Raw genomic sequence first — 19300 nt, 5'->3', positions numbered from 1 at the left:
GTAAGGACTATATCAACAGGCTCCTTGTTCTTGGTTGGATTTAGCCAATACAAGATCCAGAGGGTGGGAGGAAATTAGGTTGGGGCATTTATTCCCTCTCCCTCTCTTCCACCCTGCAAGGGTGGTGCATCCTTGTGCCCAAAGCCACAGCTCTGTCAGATAAGCCCCTGAAGAGTCCTCCCAGGTTTTGATTCTCACGTGCATCTTCAGCCTTGGGGTGATAACATTTCCCTGTTTATCAAACCATCTATATCCTTGCTGATATTTCGCTACTTGTTCTATCAATTACTGAGATGAATGTGTTAAACACTATGTGTGTGCATGTCAGTGTTTCCCTTTAGATTTGTCCATTTTTACTTCCTGTATTTGAAAATCTTTTATTAGGTTCATAGACATTTAATATTATTATGTCATTTTAATGGATTGACCCATTACATAATGACTTTTTTATTTCTGGTAATTTTTTAGTCTTGAAATCTATTTTTTGAAAGAAATATAGCCACATAAGTTTTTTAATGCTTATACTTTGCAGTTTACATCTTTTATTTTCAACCTATTTTTCAACCTGTCTTTATTTTGATTTTTAAATATTTTTAAACACCAGTTGGTTTTTTAATGGGTTTTTTTTAGGGGGGTAGGTGGAGTCCATGCTATTATGTTAAAATATATATAACAAAAATATATGTATTACAAAATTACTGGCCCCAGGATATTGTATCACCCCGTGCTTAAATCCAGCCCAGACCTTTATAAACAATTCCTTTATTATACTTTTCTCGGAGTATCTCGTCTTGCCCTCTGTTTCTTGCTGGGCCTTGAGTAATAAAATCAGTGTGACTGGGCATCTCTTCATGTTTCTATTTGCCATATTAATGTTTTCTGTGAATTTCCTGTTCATATCCTCTGCCCACTCTTTCATGTTAGAATGACTCGATTTGTAGGGAGTCCTCATATGCATAACCTCAGTAATCATCCACTGTGAGACACCTTGAAAATATTTAAGTTTGCATGTTACTGTCTGAACTTTGTTCATGGCATCTTTGTGACTGACGAGTTTTAATTTTTGATGTAGTGGTTATATTTATCAATCTTTTTTACTCTGTCAAGGGTCAGCACGTTTTCAGTCAAGGTCCAAATGAATATTTTTGGCTTTCTGAGTTATACAGTCTGTGCCGCCAGCTACTCAACTCTACTGTTGCAGCTCAAAAGCAACCACAGACGGTATATAAATACACTGATGTGGCTATGTCCCAATACAATGGTTTTTTAAGAAAATTTGTTGGGCCAGATTTGGTCCATGGCCAGTAGTTTGCCAACCTCTGTTAGATGTATTTTGCTTATTTTCGTCTACATAAGAAGGCCCTTCCTGTCCCAAGGTCATAAACGAATTATTCTATAGTCTTTTCTAAACATTCTGGATATTTTTTTATTTAGGGTTTTAAGCTATTTGGAATTGATGTTTAGTAACTGATACTAGGTGGAGAATCCACCTCTATTTTTTTTTCCTCAATGAATAGTCAATTTTCCCACTCCAATTTATTGTGCAACTGATGTGAAATGCCACCTTTGTTTATTTATTCAACAAATATCTATCTTATGCCTATTATGTGCCCAACAAATATATTTGTTTCTTGGCTTGGCATTCAAGTCTATCCACCAGTTTGTCTATTTGCAAGTCAATATTGTGGAACTTCACTGTTTAAATACTATATATTTATAGTAAGTTTTGATGCCTAAGAGGGCAAGTTCCCCTTCCTTTTTTCATTTAATTATCTCAATTTTCTTCATATTTATTAATATAGATTTCAAAATTAGCTTGTCAAGTTCTATGAAAAATCTTGTTGGGATTTTGATTGGGAGTACACTAAATATTTATAGATTCATTTGCAGGAATTGACAACTTTGCAGTATTGAATCTTCTTTATCAGGCACACAGTAAATGTCTTCCTTTGCCCAGGTTTCCTTTTATAACCAAAATGTCTGTTAACTGCATTGTCTTCTCTGCCCTGTCTGTCACCTAGGTGTCAGGGTAGCCTCGGACTAACAGGTGAACTTAGTGCTCATCTCAAACTTTCATTTTTTAGGATTCTCAGGAAATCCGTGAGAAATTACTTGATATGGAAGGAGAGACTTTCTCATTCTAAAAGTATACTGCAGCTCTAAAAAACAGAGTTTACTTGATTGCATACCACTCTAGGCCATTTGGGCAAATACTTTCTTTCCTATTCACCATTGGGATCCAAAGAAAATCTTCTGAGGTTAGGTATTTAGGAGGATATGATTATGCATGTAGTGTCATCCAGCTAAACATGATGATTTAAAGACTTTCAACAAATATGTAATGAGTGAGTACCATGAGCCAGGAACCGTGTTAGCTTCTGGGGCACAAAGAGAATGATCTACAGTCTCTGTGTCATGAATTTCCAGTTCAGGTTTGGGGAGCAGGCCTAGGAGTCACAGACAGCGACTGGGTAATTGTCCTCTAAGAACGGTGCACCGGCTACTAAGGAATCACAGCACGGAAGACTTAGCTGACCTGAGACACAGCGAAGATTTTCTGGAGGGATAATGCCTAAACTGAGCCCTGATGAAACAGTAAGCTAAGTCCAGCAAAGTAGGAAGGGCGTTCCAGGGAGAAGAGGAGGTCTTCGCAAACACAGTAAAATGTGAAATCTCCTGATGATTGTGGTGAAAGAATTAAAGCAGTTTAGCCTAACTATAGAGTGCAATACAAGGAAGAAGAGGCAGAAGACAGGCCTTCAGAGATAAGCAGAAATCATAGAGTACCTTGTGCAGTGCTCCACAGAGCTTGAACTTTGTTTTTGGCTTTTTGGCTTTTTCCTGTAGCGTTAAAGTTTTTTTGGAGTCTGGAAGTGGCTTTGTTGGAGTTGTTTGTTTAACAAATTACTGGCTGAGTGTAGAGTATAAATTTAACGCACATAAGACCAAAGTCAGGGAGACCATTAAGAGGAAATTCAATAGTCTAGTTCAAAGAGAAGGTTGGTCCGAACTAGGGAGTGGGGAAGGAGCCCAGTTTCTAACCTGCCATGTGCTACTATGGCTAAAAGCGCAGGCCCTGCAGTTGGGAGACCTGGGTTCTGTCTCTATTGGAAGTAGGAACTTGGCTGAGCATCTTTGCTGCTCTAAGCTCCAGGTCCTCATCTCTAAAAGAGAAGTAATGGTACCTATTTCACTAATTTATTGTGAGGATTGAATGAGGTAACAAATGGCTGGCATATAGCAGATGCTCAATAAACAATTGTGGAAATGCTGTCGAGGGTGACAGAAGTCACAGCCATATTTACTGCAGATGTCCAAGGAATCCATGTGTTTAGCTTTATTGTAAAGGAAGGCAGGGGAAATAAAATGAAACTACTTGCCTTGTTGGTCCTACAGGGAAAAGGTTTGGGAGACCAATGGGGGAAAAAAAACATTCTCTTCAAAGTGTCCAACAATTACTTGGTTTGTAAGCATTTCACAGGTTTTGAAACAATAGCATTGGCTTGTGGTTGGGGACAGATCAGTTGTGTCCCCAGCTCTGGAGATAATACATGGGCTTAGGCTTGGGGAAAGGGAGAAAAGTCATCATCCCCTTTGTCCTTGAACCCTGGGGACCAGGAGAACCAGGCTTATGTGCTAGTCAGAGCTGGCAGGAAATGGGACAGACCAGATTGGGGAAAACATGAAATTTGTCTGAGAAAACCTGGATTTAGATCTTGGCTGTGTCACCATTATTTGTCCTGTAACCTTGAGCATGGCTTATAATTATTCCTTGTCTCAGTTTCCTCATTTGTCGAGAGGGAATGATAAATAATAATGATGGGATACACATATATATCTTCACATAATTGTAAAATTCAAAGGAGACGGTGGGGCTGGCAATGCCATTAACTATCAAATGATGTTTAAATGTTAGTTATGACTTTGTTAAGTGAAGGTGGGGCCTGGGGCAAGGCTGGGTATCTGGAAGCTCCACACCACAACCCAGCAAGCTTCAAGTTCAGGAAAGAATTCAATTATTGCAGTGTGTAATTTTCTGTTTGCAAAGCTCATATTGTGTATGTAATTGAATCAGAATAAAGAGATCCAGAGGCTGCAGGCTTGGGATAAGGCTTTGGAGCTGGACTCCAGTGAAGCCAGGCTAGAGGGAGGTTGGCTGGAGGGCACTGGCCAGGGGAGGGAAGGAGAGAGGGGACAAGGGCACAGGGAACAGAATGCCAGGTGGATGGGCCCTGAGAGCAGGCAGGGGGCTGCTCCTGGTTTTGCTTGGTTCCCTCAAGCCTTATTTTTTCCCATAAATCCAGAAACCCCCTCTGGAGAGGGCTGGAGAGCATCTGTAGGGATCACTCATCCTTGGCTGGACATCTCTGTTCTCTTTTGCTAAGACAAGAAGGCCATGTCCTATAGTGTGAAGAGTCTCTCCTGTCTCACCCCACCCTGTCCTCTTGTATCACCCTGACTGCTCACTTCCTGTTCAAACAAAGTGAAATGAAAGCCAAGAAGGGGCATCAGGCCAGGCCAGTGGTTATGCATGGGCCTTGGAGGACGGTGATGAAGCATCCTGGTTTGCCTGGACTGCCCCAGTTTTAACACTTAGGGGAACCTCTCAGCTCTGAGCTCATCAGGATGGTTGGTCACCTTAATTTCAGGAGAGGGTAGATTTCAGAACCTAGAGAACCAGGTGGGGAACTTAGGATACCAAACCATTCTCTCTTGGCTTCAGCAGACAACATTCTCCCCAAAGCCCCAAGGTAGCATCCCTGCCCAGTGTGGGCAATACAGGAGCACATGGCTGGTGCGGGCTTCTCTGAGGTCAGGGCTCATGGGAGAACACAAGAAGGGGAGGGAAGGAGGCAGCTCCAGGAAGAAGGGAGGGGAAAGTCCATCTCCCAGCTCTGTGTTGTCTGTCCCCAAAGCTGTCTCCTTTGTCCCAGCTTACACTGACTGTCTTAATGGTCCCTCTTGCTTCCTTTCCTGGTTGGCCCTTCCCCAATTCTACACTCACACCTCTTCACTATCTTTTCTGCCTTCTCACTGTGTCCCTTCCCTGCCTCTCCTACCCTGGGGAAAGTGAGTGGGGTTTGGCAAGGGGTCCAAGCCAGGAGACTAAGAGATTGAATTCCAGCAAAGAGCCAAGAGCAGGTTTGAGTCCAGCTGCCTAATGCCATTTCCTGAGCACTAACAAATCCGACTCCAAGACAAACAGCCAGCAGTGCCTGGGAGAGAAGGAGAGTGGCAGTTCGTGCAGGGGGAGGCAGGGGAGAGAGGAGGAAACAGGACTGGGAGAAAGACAAAGGGAGAAAAAAACCCACACAGCACACCCAGCCCAATGGCCCAGAATCTCTCCCACATCTGCAGAATCAGAAACACTTATTAATAGCCAGCAAAAGGCAAAGAGGAAGTGTCTCATTGTCTGCCGCTGTCATTCCTCACTCTGACGAGCACTTAAAATGTCAAGACCCCTTTCAGCAGCTATGCACAAGCAATCAGGCCCTCTCATCGGTCACTGTGGTTTCCCAGCCGCTGCATCTCAGTCCTCACGACTTCTCTCCATGCTATGTTTGGAGACAAGGCAGGCATGTGTGAGCACATAAACAAGCACTGTCTGTTGGAAGGATGGCCTATGTTGAGGGATCCAGGAGACAGGGGAGGGATGGGGCGAGGGATAGGGGTAGGAGGAGGAGGCCAGACCCTGCAGGCCTGCTCTGGGATGTCGGAGAAAAGGTCATCATGCAGGGACGTTTGGAGGACTGAGAGTCTGGGCTGGGTGTGGGGGCTGAGAGTAGAAGGTTTACCTTGAACCAGAGGGTGGGAGGTATCTGCTATTATGGAAAGGAGATTCCATCTGTAATTTTTAGGCAACGAAGGATTGTTTTCTGTTAGCGGGGATTCTGGTTGATCACCGTCTCTTTTGAGGACAAACAAGACAGAAGGTGCTGAAGTTGCAGCAGGTGGGATTGAGGTGGGATAGAAGGAAGGACCTCCTGATAGATAGTAGCAGCTATGAAACTAAACTAGGCTGGAGAAATCACTTTCCTTGAGGATTTTTACCTGCTATTACATTGCCTCTGCCTAATGCACTTGGGTGGGGTCCTGAGGGATGGGTTGAAACCAGAGTGAGTGGGGGCGGTTGAAGACAGAGTGGTTGAGATTCTGGGCTTTTTCTATCAGGTTGTATCTCTCATTGTATGAGTCTGATATAGCTGTGGCCATACAATACCACAGACTGGGTCGTTTAAACATCGGAAGGTATTGTCTCACAGTTCTGGGGGCTGGAAGTCCAAGATCAAGGTGCCGGCAGGGCCAGTTCTTTCTGAGGGCTGAGGGGAACCTACTCCATGTTCCTCCCCTGGCTTCTGGTGGTTTGCTGGCCATCTTTGGTGTTCCTTGGCTTGTAGAAGTGTCATTCCAACTGCGCCCTCATCTCCACATGGCATTCTCCCTCTGTGTGGATCTCCGTGTTTAAATTTCCCCTTTGTATAAGGACACAGTCATGTTGGGCTAAAGGTCCACCCTACTTCAGGGTGACCTCCTCTTAAGTATGTACATCTGTACAGACCCCATTTCCAGATAAGGTTACATTCTGAAGCGCTGAGGGTTAGGACATCAACATGTATGTCAAGGTGACACAAGGAGCACATAATACTTATCAATCCAAAAGAAGTAAAAGAGCATCCAGAGGGTGACCCAGAAAGTCAGGAGTTGGAGAGAAAATTCCAGTACCTACACCTTCTGTTCAACAAAGACACATTCTTGTTGGAGCAGCCAGGACCTGCTTCCCAAACTCAGACCTTTCCCATAGCTCCCTCTTAACTCTCCCAAAACAGAAGGAACAGAACAGCTGCAGCTGACAGTCCTAGCTGTTCCCTTGGAAGGGAGCCCAATGCCACCTCGCCTTAAGGACAGCTAGTGACCAAAGCATTCTAACCACCAGAAAACTCATAAATGGGACTGGGGACACTCCAAATTCTCCATTGCACATTTCAGGAAGGACTTGGCAAATCTGCTCACCTACGAAAGGAAAGAAGATGAAATTATTTTGTATTTTCTTTTCCACTGACCTGACTATGACACAGCTGAGGATCTGGTGAATGTTCAAAGAGAAATTAGCCTGTTGTTGAACATTCTCCATAATGTCCACCCAATTTAATTAGTTAATAGAATCATGAGATGTCAGTGCAGGAGTATAGGGCTAATTCAATCTGAGCTCCTCATTCTGTAGATGAAGAAAGCAATGCTGGGGAAAGGTCAAGAGCCAGCCCTGCACACAGTCAGGCTCCCTAGTGGAAGCACTTAGGTGTGCATACTCCCAACCAGGGCCCAGGACAAGACACTGCCCTGAAGGAAGCAGGGTTGGGTGTGGCCGCCCTGCCCTCTGGGAGCTATCTGGTGAGAGGAGCAGGGCCTATTGCTGCTGATCACTGGCAGTGGGGAGTGCTTGGTACGTGCTCCTGCCTCCCCTCACTGTTGCTGGCTGCCCCTTGCTCCTAGGGGCTAGGGCTGCCTCTCCAGCCCGCCATAGCTGAAGCTGCCTAGCTGATGTGCAAAAGGAAATTCAGACTTATTTGGGCCTTTAAAGAGCTGAGCTTACAAGCAGAAACCCTGTAAGCAAGAGAAGGCATCCTGGTGTGGCCCGGCCTTCCTGCTTTCTCATGGCAATCCCCAGTTCCTCCAGCCTCCTCCAAACCCAGTAACAAACAAACAGGCCAAAAGGGAATGTTTGATATGGCGTGAAGGCCCACCCATGGCGGCTAGGGCCAAGCTCTACTGTCTGCCATTTCCTCTATCTCCCTGTTCCCCCTGGCCTGGGCCAGTGGGCTCAGTGCTTATGAAATCCAGTTTCTACTCTGTGTTAGCCTTCCCTTCCCTCTCCCAGACCCTGGTAGCCACTTATTCCTAGGTGAGGCCAGGAGAACCCCTGAAGGCAGGCTGGAAGCCATCCATTTTCATGGAGCTCTCTGGTTTTCCAGGAGCCCCATGGTCCTAAGTCATCCCCAGAGGCCCCCGGGTCTGGGGAGGGAAAGGGGGTTGTAATGATGGGCTGGCTGGCTGCCTCTTTGGCCCCCCACCCCCAAGACTTGGAGGGAATTGGGCTCATCTTCTGATCTGAGATGGAAGGACGCACCGAGGGAATGGGATTTGAGTTTCAGAAGGGGGTGTCAAAGGGATGAGGATTTAAAAATAAACAGAAAAGCCAGCAGTGTCTTTTTAGCGATAGCCATGGTAACGGACACTGCTGGAATCATAGCCGGCACAGGGCCTGTTCCTGAAGCTCCAGAAATGTATGCAGTGTTACGCCATCTTCCAACCCTCTTTGTCATTGTTGCCATTGCTGTTGTTTTAAATTCTCCAGGATTAGGGACCCAAACCCAGGAGAACACCCCTACATTCTCATATGCACATGCAGGCCCTTCTCCCAGGGTCCTGCTACACATGTGCCCACAGAACCCTGCGTACACTCAGGAGTGTGCACCCACACTAACACAAAGATACACCTTGCTGTGCTCGTATGCTTGCACCTATGGAAAATATGCAGGTGTGTCTTTCCACATGCCTACAGATGTTTAAAAACACATACTACGGTAGCCAGGCAGATGCTGGAGATTTGAATCAAAGCCTCCTGATGCTCTAACCAGCCTCCAAAACCATTTTCGTATGTGTGGGCACTCACAGTTTAATCTGACATCTTTTCTACACATTTGCATACTTGTCCACAGGAAGTCTGTGGTTATGTGCTGTATGGATGTCTTCACACCCAAGGCCTGGCATAGATGTGGGAACACACTTGTATGTCCAAGTACATATGATTGACGGATCTCTCCTTACTCAACCTGCTTGAGCATACGTGGAATTGTGCTCCAAGTCTGCCCCCTCAAATGTATGCACTTGAGCAAAGTGAATGCATGCTTGCCTTCCCCTGTTCTGACCACATAACGGTTTCTCATAGCCAGGAGGCCACACTCCTATGTTCAAGCACAAGTGCTCCAATGCAGCCTGGCAAAGCCATGTGGTCTAGAGTTATCCTTCTTCCTACCTGGCACGTCTCTCTCTCTCTCTCTCTTGCTGTCACTTTAAACTTCAGCAAAGCACACTGAGTCAATGCCTTTCATATGCCCCACAAAAGGTGGGGAGAAGAAACACAGATAGTCACAGACAGCCCTAGACTCTGCTTTGAGTCCCCTGGCTTCCTCAGCAGGCAAAATCAAGCAGAAATGCAATACCAGAGCCAGTATGTTTTTAAAAAATTGCACAAGTCCCCCAAGGAGGCAGAAAAATCAAAGCCTCATCATTTAAAATCCCCACACAACAGAAGAAGAAATAAACACAGAGCTCTCAGAAAAGGCTGAGGCTCCCCCACTTCTCCCTCCCTCCTTAGAAGAAAAGACAAACAGAAAACAAATCAAAAACCAAATCTGGACTGAACAGAGCAATTGTCAAACGGGTAGCTCCAGATTCTCTTCTCACCCTAGGAAATATGCCCCCTGACCACAGGACAGGAATGAGAAGGGGCTCCAGCAGGAGCTGGTTGGAGGGACAGCCTGCATTAGGCTGGCCGGAGCAATGAGATACTTGTTCCTGGGGAATGGGGCAGAAAAATCTCAGGCTTTGGAGGGAAACAGGCATGCGTGAGACCAGGTCTCTCACTTAGTGGGTGTGTGAACTTGAACAAGGTCATTGGCCTCTGAGCCTCAGTTTTCTCACCTGTAAAGCAAAGATCAATGCAAGGTCCCTACTTCTAAGCCTGGTTATAAGGATCAAATGAGATGCTATAAAATTATTTCACAACTGAAATACATGTCTAGCAAATGGCCAAGGAAAGATCTCTGGATTCTAGAACATGGGAGGTCTCTAGAGTCTGGTCTTCAGTTACAAAACATGTTCAGAACATCACCAAGGAACAATCTGTACCCCTACTCTTGAGGGAGGAAAGGCATCTAAGAGGAAGGGAGCGTGGGTGTCACTGGCTTCTTCGTCCACGTGCTTGATGGTTGATGGTCTTTTTCTAAGGAAGACTCAGGTCCTTTCTTCTGATATTGAAGATCTCCTCCCTCAATAAATGACTAGGTTTTTATTGCTCAACCACTCCATGCTTTGCCCCATACCAAAGCCCAGTGAGGGATTCACGGCCTAGGTTTGGGCTCCTGCCTGCTTCTAAATGCTGAACTTCACTTAAGGAAAACAGACTTTCACCTGGGAAATAGCAAAGCAACCCCATCTTAGCCTGCTCAGGCTGTCATAACAGAATACCTCAAGCTGGGTGGCTTAACAGAAATTTATTTTCTGGAGGTTAGAAATCCACAACCAAGATGCTGGCAAATTCCTTGGCTGGTGCAAGTTCTCTTTCCAGCTTGCAGACTGACACTTTCTCTCTGTGCCCTCCTATGGCCTTTCCTGAGAGACACAGACGTCTCCAGTGTTCCTCCTCTTCTTATAGGGCTACTGGTTGGTTCTACTGGATTAGGAAGTCACCTTTATGACCTCACTGAACCTTCATTACCTTTTTATAGGTCCTATCTCCAAATACATTCACATTGGTGTTAGGGCTTTGGTATAAGAATTTGAGAAGAGACAGAATTCAGCCCATAATAATCCCTACCCCTCACACCACTCCTCACCAAAGGTGGGTATCAGTCAAAGCATGCAAGGCCAGGAGAAGGCTGCCTGGGGTGGGTGTTTAGAATGGGGGAGCCTGGAGAATACTAGACCACACTGCAGCAAGGAGAGGGCATTCACCGTTCATTCTCGGGTTATGCACACCTAGCTGCAAACATGACCAAGAACAGGGCCTCGTGCCTGGACTCCTTTCTATTCTAAGAAGACTATATAACCCAGTGAGCAGATGTCAGAAAGGGCCAACTGCTGAGTCACAGAAAGAAGGGTGTTGGAAACCAAACAGGAACACTGTCCTTTCCGTGAAGAAAGTGACAGTGCAACCACACATAGTGCTGTGCAGCACCAGACCTGAGACTCGGGAAGACGCCTGTTTGCAATGTCCCTTATTTGTTTGAAAAAGCACCTACATTCCTTTCAATGTCCAGCTCAAATATCATCTCCTCTGTAGGCCAGCCCTAGCCCCAAACACACACACACACACACACACACACACACACGCATGCATTTGCAAAAATCGTTGCTTTATAGTCTATGCGTTCGTAGTTGTTGATGCCAAACTTTGTAGCAGCACATTCAAATTGTCTGTTACATTTTTGGTCATTTCCCACTTGTTAGTATTTTCCACTTGTTAAGCTCCTTGAGGGCAGGAGTGTGTTCCATCTGGTTCACAACTTTGACTTCAGTGTATCATGTGAAGCCTGGTACTAGGGTGAACAACTATCCTGACTTTCCTGCTGCTGACTGGTTTTCCAGGATACCTGACTTTCAGTTCTAAAGCTAGGATAATAACAGGCAAATGGAGCTAGTTGGTCACCCAACCTGGCACAAGGTAAGCACTTGATAAATACTTAATATGCAAACACTGCAATAGATAAGGAGCAGGTCCAGGAAAGAATTACTGAATGATCAATGTGATGAGGGTGGTGGTGGGAAGCACCGTATGCAGACTCTATGAAAGGTAAGGCTTTACTGGCCTGGAGGAAGAAGCTAAAACATTATAATCCAAATCTATGTCATCATGAGCTGAAAACAAAAACAGCCTGAAGAATTTTGAATATGTTATGGTTCACAGGGTCATAATGGGAGAAGCCACAGCATTTGAGGGCAATCTGAGGATTTTTAAAGCTGCTGTACAAAAGGACAATATATTCGTCAAAGTCTCTTAAAGACAGAGGCTGGATTCGACGACTCATGCATATAAATATGCATATAAATGTGTGGGTTTTCCCGCATATCAATATTATTATTTTTCCATGTAAACATTATTATAACAGCATTAAAATGAATTTTAGAGAAGGAAAAACTATCTCTAGCAGGTTAAACCCAGACCAACAAGTAATTTTCTTTTCGTATATTATCTTTTAGTCCTTGCTCTTACTTTTACATAATTATAATCAGAGTGAACACACCATGTGTATACCATTTTTTAAAACCATAGATTGTGAGAGAAACATTTTCTACATTGTTACTAGTCTCAACAGTTATTCTTTTTAATGGCACTGCAATAGTCTATAACTCACTTAACAATTCCCCTAACGTTGGCATTTAGATGCTTCTAGTTTTCTACTAATGAAGATAATCCCACAATGAATATCTACGCATGTACTTCTTTTTCCTCCTTCTATAATATTTCCTAATAATAAATTTCTTGAATTGAAATTACTAAGTGGAGGGATAGAATAATGTTTATGACTCATCCATGTTTCCACCAAATATTTTTTGAAAACCTACTCCATGCCAGAGACTGGGCTAGGCACGGGGAATACAAAGATGGAAGAGCTAGTTTCTGCCATCAGAAGGTTCACAGTCTGGCAGCAACATAGACACATAAACTACACAGTTTATAAATATTCTAGTTGTGGTAGGGGGGTTACTGGGGCCCCAGGGAAGTGATTCTCCCTGAGCGAAGCAAGAGGCACACGGCTGAGCAAGCCATTCCAGAACAGCATCTACTCGTCCTGAAAATGTAGATGTCAACAGGGCGGGCATGGGGGAGAAGAAAATTCCAGACAGAGAAAATAGCAAGATGTAAGTCATGACAGCAGTAGAATATGCGGGGTATTCCAGGAATTGCTGGTTGCTTGATCATGTCAGGGAATAGACGTGCATGCAGAGAGGGTCTGGAGAGGCTGATGATGGAAGACAAGGCTGATGACAGAAGACAAGGCTGATGATGGAGGCAAGGCTGAGCAGAAGGTGGCCAGCCTGCGTACCGTGCATTCTGTCTTTAAGGTAGTAGGGAGCCGATAGGGATTTTAAGCACACCCTTGATATAGTTTTCCAATTTGCTCTCCAAATTATGCTCATTATAAGAAAACTCCTTCTGAAGGTTTTTGGTACTATTTTTCCTTGGGCTTCCTCGGGGCTCTATTCCCATTTCTGCCATAGAATGAGGGTGGGGCGGGTGGAAGAGAACAAATAAACTCTGGCCTGAGGCCATTATAGATGAGTGGAAATGAACATTATCCAAGGAACGTGTGTGTGCTGGGGCAGGGGAATTGGGGGGAAGAGTTAATGAAGATCTTTATAACTAGAAGCAAGAGCAGAGAGGAGGATACTCTTAGATGGGGATGGATAACACCTGTCACCTCCCCCAAAAGCCAGGTTAAAAAAAAAAAACAAACTCAGACTCCTTTAAGACTTCTGTAAAGGTCCTGATCCCCTTGCCCTTCTCTGGAACCTTCCCTGAGAAGCATGGTTTAGTCACATTGGAAGTCGCATAGGAAGATGCATGGTGACTCCTTTATCCCTGAATTCCAGGAACTTCTTGAACTTCCCATCCCGCTGCTGCTTGTCCACCAGAGCCCCCAAGGGCACATCAGCTGTGAGCCTCCCCTGGCTTGTTCTTTCTTACTCCTACATCCCCCCACATTCCCCAAACACACCAGACCCATGGTGGCTCTGAGGCTTTGAACAATATTCTTCCAACCACTGGGATCACCCTTTCTCTACCTGGCTGCCTAACTCTTCCTCGTTTTCTGAGTCTTGGCTTAGAGTCCACGTCCTGTGAAGTCTTGCTAACCCTGTAGACAGAGCTGGGTCACCACAGGACTTTGCATGTATAGTCAACTAGATTGAGTTGTTTCTGTACCTGTCTTTATCTCTTTCTAGACTGTGCTGGTCTTCAGGACACGGACCATACATTATTCATCACTGATCCCTGGCACCTATCCAAGGCCCGATACCTAGAGGTGGCAACCACTATTATTGAACTTATTCATATATTTGTTCCCATCACCAAACTATGTTAAAGGGAAAAAACTGAGCAGAAGGAAAAGCACTCAGCTACAAAGGACCACGCATTCTGTACTGTTTCGCTGGGGTGCATGAGGGATGTTTGAAGTCCCTAAAAAGCACAGAAGGAATGTGAGCAGCTATTTGTCCCTTTCTCTCCTGCCTCTATCTGTTTTCTCTGCCTCCCATTATTCCTCCCCTCAGATTTCAAAGACACGAAAAGGTATCTACCCCAGGTGCCCGCAGGCTCACCTTTTTTCCTCCCCTTGGGCTGGAGGAGGAGAGAAGCCGGCCCAGCAGCAATGCCTTTCCCTGCCTGCTTCTAATTCCCATCCCCTTATTAAATTCAGGGCTGATTTGGGCTGTGTGAGCTTTCTCAGACCCCCTGCTGCTGGACCGATTCCTTTTCTTTCTCTCCCCCTGGTGACTAATAGCTGCTCTTTCCTTCAGTCTGTCTGTGCCTACCTTCTCCTCCCCTCCCGTTCAAAGGCAGTTGAGTCGGATGCCTCCTCATCCACTGGACTCCCCAAAGCACAGATCTGGGAAGCAAGTTCAAGCCCCCCAGGCCAGCTTTTCTAGGGTCTGGGGCATCTCTCTCTGGGGAGGTATTGCCGTGGAAATGGGAGGATGGCTGGTCCAGAGGGGAAGGAGATGGAGACGAAGGAGTAGCAGGAATAGAGAGGCTGGGCAGCCTAGCACAGGAGGGAGGGAAAGGAGGCAGAGCCTTCGAAAGGATGGAGCACTCAGGGCAGATCACAGAAGCCCCAGAACAAAGAGAGAAGGAACATGAGAGAAAAGATGCAGGTTTGAAACGACCACGTGGAAGCGTGGCATGAAAGGCAGTTGGGTAAGTGGAAAATGTCAGACAGCAAAGCCACAAAATGAAATGATGAGACTGGAGGACTTGCAACCTCATCTTAGGAAGAGAGAAAGTACCTTGGAAACAGTGCTGAAGGTTCTGTCCAGGGACCGCTTGGCCCAAGTTGGGGAGTAGGATGGGACTCAGAAACCAAAGCTTCCGCAGAACTTAGTGCCAGGCGGGGCCTCCTGGGAGGTGGAGCATGCTCACGCTCACACATTCGCATGCCCAGAGCATGTACCTAAGGCCGGCTAGCAGGGAGTCAGCTATTCACGCTAACGGGGTCCAGCCTGCAGGCTGTGGCTACAGAAGCACAGGCTGCGCTTACCACATACCCAGCTGTATTTGCTACATGGGAGGGGATGACAGTTCCAGTGAGGCAAGTATCAGAGCAGGAGTCAGGGGTGCAGTGTGTTGGTGCCGACGCTCAACTGTGTGCTCTTCAACAAGCAGCTAAATGTCACAAAGCCTCTGTTCTCACCCATGTTCAGTTCCAGCCCTGCTGTCCATCATGAGTGTGACAAGGAAACTGATGAAAAATGGACACAGAAGCGCTTTGCAAACTGTACACTGCTCTGGAAATAAAAGTATCACCTTCCCAGTCAAGGGCTCACAGGAGGGACGAGAAGGAGAATGTGGATGACTCCCCCACCAGCTGCATTTGTTCCAGAATCTCTCCCACTTTCTGTTCTAGCCGTTCTGAACTTCTCTTCGTTCCTTATCCTGGGCCAGCGTGCTCTCTCTCTCTCTCTCATTTCTGAGCCTCTGCTGCACATTATTACCTCTGCCTAGAATGATTTTGAACCTTCTCTTTCCTCAGCTAACTCTGCTTTCTCATCTCAGCTTAAATGTCACTTATTCCAGGAAGCCTTCCGGGAACCACCATGTACTTGTTTTGTGTTTCTGCTACATGTTCTTATGGAATCCTGCACTTCTAGGGGTGGGTGGGTGGGTGTGTGTGTATGAGAGAGAGAGAGAGACTGCCTCTGTGTGTGAGTTAGCGGGAGGTGGGTGTAAGTCCCTCACAATGCCATTTATAGCCCACTCCTGAGCCCCAGACCACTGTGGAGAACAAGCATCGCTGAGTGTGGGTGCTCCACCACCTGTCCACCAGCTGCCACTTTCTTCTAGCTCTTGGGGAGCAGCCACGGGAGTCTGAAGCATTTTCTGGGTCACTGCCTAGCAATTGGTAACAGCGGCCTTCCTTCCCCACACTTGTCTCTCGCTGAGTAAGCTCCTAAACCCCCGCACAGCACTGACACGCTTCCGCCTCATTCAGAATGAATCTGTTGCTATGGTTGTGTGGGGAGCTGTGTGTGCAGCGTGTGAGCACAGCCAGCTGAGATGAGAGCTCTGGGCTCGCTCACACTCATCACCAGTGATGTTGGGCACACCTTCAGTGGCATTTCTTCTCCCTTTGTCCTCTCCTAGAGTTTCTGCATCATGAGTTGGGGCTGGAGGATATGACTGGGTCCAGGCTCTACCCTAAGCTGTGGGGGTGGGGGACACTCTGCAAAGCCAGCCTTCACTTCGTCCCCCTCACTTTTCCCTAATGAGCTTATCTCCCCTCACTGGAATCTGGCTGCCAGGCCCTTATATGGAGACCCTTGGGCCAGTCCCTCATGTCATTCAGTTCTCTGCACAATCTCACCTCCTCAGAGGCCTCCCTGACCACTGCATCTAAAATAGCTCTGCTTCCAATTTCCAGCTCTGGCAGCTCTGTTTTTCTCTGTAGCACTCCTCGCTGCTGTTATTGCACCATATCCTTTGTGTGTAAATATCTGTTATCTGGCTGCCTCATTAGAATCAAAGCCAGAGGAGGGTGGGGACTGTGTGGCTTCGGTATTCTTCATTTGCCCTCTGCCCCCTCCAAACCATGCTCCGCTCTTCTGCAACCTGCTCTGGCCCCAGGAGGCTGACTTCTGCCTGTTGCGCCTCCCACACTCTTGATGACTGGCTCCTTGTTGGGTGTGGCCAGTGTGTGCATCAGAGGCCACTCCTTCCCTGCTTTGACACTGCTGATCTGGCAGGAGCGTCCTTCTACTGCTACAGCTGCTACAGCTCTTGCCAAACAGCCTCTCTTCCATGATTCCCATGCTCATGGGCTCCAGTAACTCCATTTCTCCTGGCTGTCCTGATATTCCAGGTTTCTGATCCTTTGCCATGCCTTGTTGGTCCGCTTAGCCTCCTCATACCTTTGTAACTAGTCCCTTCCTTAGAGCTTCTTTATCTGTTCTGTCTGAGGGGAAACATCTCCTACTGAGACTTTGATATAGTTACAGTCCAGCACAACATATTGCTGGCTGGATGGATAAGTGACTGGCAGGTGGCCCAGATTGATGCTCAGGCTTGGCTAAGGAGGATAGGGAGGAAGGCAAAAGAAAGCTCAAGGGAGATATGGATGTCTCTAAATAGGATAACCCCAAAATTGCTTCCTGATCAAGAGCAGTGCCCACATTTTTAAAGGTTATAAGTGGGAAAATTTCAGTCTCCCTCAGTGGCCTGTTCTTATGACTCACATCTCTCGCTGATAGAGATTTAAGGTAGAATGGAAATTGAAACGGAGAATGGCCAGGAAGATATCTTTCTAATGCCTAATCCAAATCCCATTTATTATAGTTGGAAACCCCTTCTTGATCTAAAGATAAAAGTTGCCTCTCCCTGTTATTATTCTAGGAAATCATTATACTACTAATGTAGTATTCTAGTATGTTAATATTTTAAATGGGAAGTGCAAAGAACATGGGATTTGAGTCCAGAAAAACTAGTCTCAGTTCTGACACATTATGCTGAGAGACTGCAGGCAACTCATTTACCCTCCTAAGTATCTGTTTGTCCCCTGTTCATTGGGAATGATGGTAAGCCTTGCCCAGCCTACCTCCTGCCCTGCATTTGTGAACACCAATGAAAAAACTATGCAAATGGAACACATTCTGTATCCAAATGTTAGCTGATACATTCTCTTTGACATGTTTAATCTCAGGATCTGGGACTCTTCTAAAGTTCTCTTGCCCAAATTCTCCTGAAACTGAACCAAATTCTTCCATACCCCAGGTATATGTATTACACACATCCCCAAATTCTTGGTAATGCACATACCTGGGGCATGGAAGCGGGCATGGAAGCAGACAGGGAAGACTTCAGTTTCTCTTCTATGGCCTGTGTTATATTGGTGACCCAGCAGAGTGTGGTGGGGAAATGGCAATCAGCTCAGGCAACAGCCTGGGTTAAGGCGCTTGATATCACAAGAGCATCCTCTATACCCTCCCTGGGAAACATAAACTCCAATTTCCAGCTGCTGGCTGTCTGAAAAGCCCAGGTGCAAGAAATATTATTCATGGAAGATTATCTGAAGGACATGCAGCCCATCCACTCCTATAGGTACACTAGATTTTATCTCTGGATCAAGTCCGACAATCAGTGCTGTGTATTTGGACCAAATGGTTTTCGTTCCTTGTGGAAGCAGGTTTCCTGACTTGTGTTTAGGCATACAGTTTCAAGTTTGCACTGAAGAAATGCTTCAAGGAAAACCACATGAGTCTAGCTATTGCATAAAGTGTAAAATGGCACTTTAAAAATTGCCCGTTAGATCTCTACGCCCCTTTTCGAAGTTCCACATGGGAAACTTCCCTTAGCTTCAGTTTATCCAGAGAAGCTGCTGTAATTTTTACTAACAGACAATGTCAGATTTGCTACTGATGGCTTCCCCTTTGTCATTGGTTGCTAGGAAGCTCAGACTTTATGACATGAACTTTTGTGTTCTAGCTTAGGTCTCCTATTGTTATTCCTCCTTTATTTCACTTCATCCCAATCATTAATCTCTATTTGTATCTTATTGTAGTGTGTCATTATTACAAGCTTTCTCAATTTGTTTTTGCAACTCTACATAAAAAAAAAAAAAGAAAAGCAGTGGCTCAGAATACACAGAAAGATTGACAAAGTGGTCTGAGCAGTGTAACCAAAATGAATGTATGCATCAGTTGAGAGATGGACACCAAAGACATCTCTTTATTAATTCATCAGACATGCATTGTGATTTACTGAATGCTTACTACAATGCTAGGCCCTGGGATATGAAAGCAAATAACATTCATTAATTCAACAAGTATATACTGGGACTTGCCAGGTGATGGCAACATAGCAGGGAACAGCACATTTGCCCTCATGGTACTCACAGCATGGCGGAGAAGACAGGCAATTTAACCAAAACTTACCCAAAAGTGTGAGGATCCAGCTCAAGAAAAACTCTGAGTGAGTAGGAGCACCTAGTATGGGGAACTTAATCCTGTCTAGAGTCTGAGTGATGTTCTGGGTAAGAAGCATTCAAACTAATCTCTGATCAGAGATAGTAAGTTTTGTAGGCAAAGAGGAGGAGGTAGGAAATGTCCCTGGGATAAGGAACAGTGTGTACAAATGTCAGGAGACAAAGGAGCCATGTCATCAAGACAGTGGATAAAGGAAATCATATTTCACCGCATGTTTCATTCATGCGATGGAATACTACTCAGCCATAAAAACGAGAAGCTGCTTGGAGGGCTCTCAGAGGTTACATGATTCCATTTCTATCACATTGTTAAAAGAAAGCTATAGTGG

The sequence above is a fragment of the Sapajus apella genome, unplaced genomic scaffold, assembly GCF_009761245.1.
Source record: "Sapajus apella isolate SASKATOON/1434 unplaced genomic scaffold, GSC_monkey_1.0 scaffold16, whole genome shotgun sequence".
Classification (NCBI taxonomy): Eukaryota; Metazoa; Chordata; class Mammalia; order Primates; family Cebidae; genus Sapajus; species Sapajus apella.
This window is presented reverse-complemented; position numbering follows the sequence as displayed.